Source organism: Triticum urartu, chromosome 6A (genome assembly GCF_056163025.1).
Source record: "Triticum urartu cultivar PI428250 chromosome 6A, HENAU_Tu73, whole genome shotgun sequence".
In the NCBI taxonomy this organism is placed as follows: Eukaryota; Viridiplantae; Streptophyta; class Magnoliopsida; order Poales; family Poaceae; genus Triticum; species Triticum urartu.
The window spans coordinates 418,828,544-418,834,277 of record NC_141878.1 but is presented as its reverse complement, the minus strand read 5'-3'; positions in this window follow the sequence as shown (position 1 = coordinate 418,834,277).

The following is a 5,734-nucleotide window of genomic DNA, read 5'->3' as shown; positions in this document are numbered from 1 at the left end:
TAGAAATGTTAGTTATAATATATATAATGTCAAATGTTATAGAAATGTTAGTTATATAGAAATGTTAGAAATTTTGGAAATGTTAGTTTTAGCTAGCTAGATGAATTAGATTAATTTCAAATTGTTAGACGATGATCGATGTTTTTTTAGTTTCTTATATTTTTAGTTATAAAATTTAGAATTTGCATATATGAAATCATCACAATCCATCATTTAAAAAATGTTACTTTACTTTTGCGGCATATAGTATTTTGTTGTCGACGATGCCCGGCCCGCATCCTCGCCGTCGACACGTCCGCGACGACGTCCTGCTTCAGAGGACCCATGTCCGGGACTGGGCTCCGCCGGCCTAGCACTGGGAGGTGCTACCTTCAGGGGCGCGACGCTTGGTGAGGAACCCGGCCCCGGGTCCCGTCGTCGACCCTCATCTCCTTTGGTGGCATTCACGTGGGCCACTTTCGGTGCGGAGGGAGCCGGCCCCGCCGGAGGTGGTACGTCGCCGTGTCAGGGAGGAGGACGAGCACGTCCATCGCTACATGGCTTCTATGGACGTCAGGTTCTCCAATACCTGGCAGGTTCTTTGGGGAGATCACCCGAGCTATGATCCAGTGATGGTTCCTTCTCTTTGGGTGTCCACCGCCCGCACCTCAGGAACCGCGAGTGGCCTAGATTACTCTGTACTATTCGATCTTTATTAGCTTGCTAGCTAGCTAGCTAGTGATGTATTCAATATTATATCTATTATTCGAGATGATGTATTCGAGATTATATCTATTATTCGAGACGATGTATTCGAGATTATATCTATTATTCGAGATTATACTAAATTGTTTTATATTTCTTTTGGCATAGTTAAATAAAAGCTATGGCGGACAATACCGACAGAGATAGAGAACAGACCATGCTCGATATCATACGCGGGCCAGATGATGATCAGAATGAAGAAGATTTTGACGGCTCCGAATTTCTAAACAACACCGGAGAGGGTGATATGATATTCGATCGCGACGACCGAGAAGATGAAGTCATGAACTACGACGAAGAACATGTTGATCCTGAAACAACAAACACCGGCGAGGTATATATATTTATATAAGCAGGAATCTGGTGATCATCGCATGTTTTAAATGAGTTGAAGATATATTAACGAATCGATCTTTCTTCTTTCAGCCATCCGGATCGAGCAAATCTTCAGGCAAAAGGACGAAATGAGGCCCGAACAAAAAGTTGAAGGAGGGCGTAAAGTACAATATCGAGGCAATCAGACCTAATGGCGAACCATTAGCGCCTAAGAAGATTGCGGACAAGTTTGTTCGTCAGTGCGGAGTTATTGTGAAGGACCAACTCCCGATCTCCCTTCAAGAATGGAGAAAGCCAGCAAATCCACGTCCAAATGTTACTTTTGTCGACGAGAAGCAAAAAAATCTGCTTTGGGATACTCTCATGGAACATTTCACCTTACCAGATAATTTCACAGAAGCAGACGCGCGGAAAGTCAAGGACGCTGCTTTTAGGAAGATGGTGGTTGCATTCAAGAACCACAAGAGAATGACGTGGGAGAAGTACGTCAAGGGAGGAAGGAAGACTCCAGTATTCGAGGGGATACTAGAGAATCAAAGTGCTCATTGGGACGATTTCGTGAAATTCAAGGATTCAGAATTACCTAAGGAACGGTCGGGAATAAACAAGGCCAATGCCGAAAAAAAGGATAAGTTCCATAAGCTGGGGCCAGGTGGCTACGCGGTGGCAATGCCTAAGTGGGATAAGTCTGAGAAAGAGATGGAGGATGCAGGTGTCACTCCGGTTAGTAAGAGCTGGCCCCCCAGGTGCAGGACTTGGTTCTATGCGCATGGGGGGAGTTGGACCCGAAGACAGGCAATGTTTCGACGAAGGCATGTCTGAACGGAGCCGACGATGCGCTACTTGTTGCAATAGAAGAGGCTCGATCGGGGGTGTTCCAGCCCAACAGAGAGAACGATGAGCTTACGCGTGCCCTGGGAAATCCTGAACACCCGGGAAGAACACGAGGCAAGGGCGCTATTCCGTGGTATGAGGGGTTTTCGGACTGGAAGCCGACTACAGAACCCGTGCGAGAAAGAAGATTGCGGAGGAGACGAAGAGGAAGATGGAGGAGGAGCAAAGGAAGCTCGACTATGAACGCCTTCAAGGCCTAGAAGCAAGTCAAGCGGAATTGGCAGCTAAATTCCAGCGGCAGCAGGAGCAGATCGACTCACTTAGCCAGCAAAGGGGGTCTCAGCAGCTGCAGCAGCTAGCGGATGATCCAGCATTGGATACCACCGCCCCATCCATGCCGAGAAGCAGCGTGGGTTCCGCCCCGGGCGACGTAGTAGTGCTGGATAGATACCCCGTGGATGACATCATGGAGAACACTAACTGCGAGCTACACTTCAAAATGAAGAACATATCCATGTAGGTGGTGGATGTCGTTTCTTTTTCAAATTCCCCCGAGGCAACCTTCCATTGCAACCCGATTCCAGCGGGCTATGCTCGTGTCTTGGTTGATGAGGTGGTGGACCAATATTCGGGGCTAGAGCTTGACATTCCCGGAGGTGATGAGGAGCACACACTCGGAGATGCCAAACATCGTATCATCCTATGGAGAAAGGATTGCATCATTTTTCGAAGGCCACCGACACCGCGTCACCCGACTCCTCGTCGAAGTCCGCCACCGAGTCAGCAGACTCCCGCTCCTCCAAGTCCACCAACGCGTGAGGCCACTCCTCCTCCTCCAAGTCCGGCAAAGTGTCAAGCCACTCCTCCTCCAAGTCCGGCACAGCTTCAGGCCACTCCTCCTCGTCCAACTCAGCCCCGTCAACCGTCTCCGCCGCCTCAGCAATCGCAGAAGAGACACCCTGCAGCTATGGTGCGTAGCGGTACCAGTCGAGGTCATAGTACAGGAAGTACAGGCGGAGGCAAGCGACATAAATATGGTCCAAACCTCACTACTCCTCTTCCTGTGAGGGCTTACGACAGGACCGAGGAGCAAACCAATGCCATAGTGCGGGCAGAAGTCGACGCCCATTTTGGACCAAAATCGCCACCGCCGCCAAGGGAGAAAGTGCCTATGGAAGTAGTTGACCACTTCATCCGTATGGCTCAACCACCAGCTCCTAAGCCTGTTGACACAGACTATGAGCGCCACATCAGGAAGTTACATCGACAACGTCTACAGAAGGAGGCGAGCTCGAGCTTGAGCAAACAACAAGCAGCTGTCGAAAAATGCGGGAAAACCATTGCCCAACTGGGAGAACAGGCGGCGCAATCGACCCACCCGCTTGTTGTGTCGACAACACGTGACAGTACGCGCGCCCAATATTATTGTGGCCAAACAGTTTACGTTCCCGAGGTGGGCGATGTGGTAATAACCCAGGAGCATATAATGCAGGCTGAAGAACTCAAGATCACTGTTGGACAACTCCTCGAGATCGAGGACATGCCTGTGATTACATAGGAGGAAATAAAACGGAAATATGTCCGGGGCCAACCTTTGGTCAAGCCAGAAGATGTCAAGAAGCTCCCAACGACAATGTATGAATTGCATCAATGGTACATGGACATTACCAAGAGATCCGATCGAGAGTCCCTCATGGTGTATGTCAAGAAGGATCATTACTACCATGAGAAAGCTGTGGCCGTTGAGTATTCTGAACTGTTTCAGTTATACAATCAAGACGCACTCGACAAATCTATCGTCAGTTGCTATTGTCTGTAAGTGATTTCTTTCTGTAATTAATTTAAGTCTCAAGCTAGCTGTAGTGATCCTTTTGATCAATCATTACCTGTAATTATCCTCACTATATTCTTTTCTGTGGTATTATGCAGGATGAAGATGTATGAAATGAGAAAAGGTGGACGCTATGGCATTGGGTTCATTGACCCAAACACCGTTAATCAATACACATGGAAAATGAGCAAGTATTATGAAAAGCAGGTAGAGGACAGCATGCTAAAGTTCTTGAAGGGCCTCAAATACAATGAAGATATACTACTTCCTTACAACTTCGAGTGAGTCACACTTTCTTGTACTACAAATTCTCTGTTTTTGCCTACTAGCTAGCTACATGTTTTTGCTTACATATGCCCGCTTAATTAAGACATGCAAACGTGTGTGCATGCAGATTTCACTGGATCTTGTGTATCATTAAAGTTGACGCCGGAACAGTTGAAATACTGGACTCGCTACTCAAAGCAAATAGTGACTACAACATCTTGTATGGGATAGTCAACAGGTAATTTCAATCATTATTAACTATATACCTCGGCCTATTTAGTTCGTCATTTCATGATATGAACTATTTAATAACCCCTTTATTCATTTTCTTTGTCGGCGGGCAGGGCTTGGGCAAGGTTCATCAGCATCACGGAAGGCGAATGGAAACCACAACTGAAATGGTTTCGATCCAAGGTAAGTAATTAAGTAGTACTAGCTAGCTAGCTAGCTGCCATCTCTTTAATTATCATGCTTGATTAATTATTATCTGATCAAATTAAATTCCATTCTCGTAATAAAGGCCCTGAAGTAGGCGCAGGGGACTAATCTGTGTGCATACTGCGTTTGCGAGAACATTCGCATGATGGCGTCCGAAAGGAGCAGATCTCAAAGACAGGAATGGGTACGCTTGTTAGAACACTATTTACAATTTTTACACCATTATCGATATCTAGTCACACAACTAATACACATGCATATTGATCTCCTTCTTAACAGTTCAAAGAGGTGCGGGACAAGCTCCTAGAAACGGAGCACGTAGAATCACTTCAAGAGGAAATAGCGGGATTTTTGCTCGACCAGGTCATAAATCCGAAGGGAGAATACTATTACCCGCTACTGCCCCCATCGAACATGTCATGAACCACTTCCAATTGTCATCGTGCTCCGAAGGCACCAATTAGGCTAATGCCACTGGCTCCGAAGGCAACATGCATATGTAGGAGAAATTGTATATAGCTATACATGTGTGTATGTGTAAATTAATATGGTGGTTTGTGAGACATTGATGATATATATATATGATTGGTTCTACTAGAAATTCTATTTATATATATATATGCATAATGTGTACAATGTGTAGTACCGTAAAATACCAGCAAACGAAAAAGAATTAAAATGGAAAACACAAAATTAAATGAAAAAGAAATCATAAAACCAAAAATCCCCCAAACATTTTAGTACCGGTTGGTGTTACCAACCGGTACTAAAGGGCTCCCGGCCCCCGGAGCTGGCTCGTGCCACGTGATTGCCCTTTAGCACCGGTTCGTGCTGAACCGGTACAAAAGGGGGGGGCCTTTAGTGCCGAAATGTTAGTGCCGGTTCCGAAACCGGCACTAAAGGGCCTTACGAACCGGTGCTAATGGCCCGTTTTCTACTAGTGACATGGTCAGTAAATGTGCAATCAAATTTGTGTAGTTCCACTGGGATGAAGCAATGTTAGCGGTGTGATATTTAAGTGTAACTGCAAAAACACAATTCATGGTAAATAATGCAAGATGGAAGAACTTCATAAAATGGTGGTGGCATTGCTTCAATTTATCGACGGCACTAGACCATTACTTATAGTGACATTAGGTGGCATTGCTTAATGCTTCATGTGATTTTACAATAACAGTAGCGATATGGGTGTAGGGATTGCAGTGGCATAAAGTGGTGAGGCATATATGGTTGCCGAGAGCGGCAAACACTCAGACAGCATGTTTGCATTTGTCCCATTTTTTA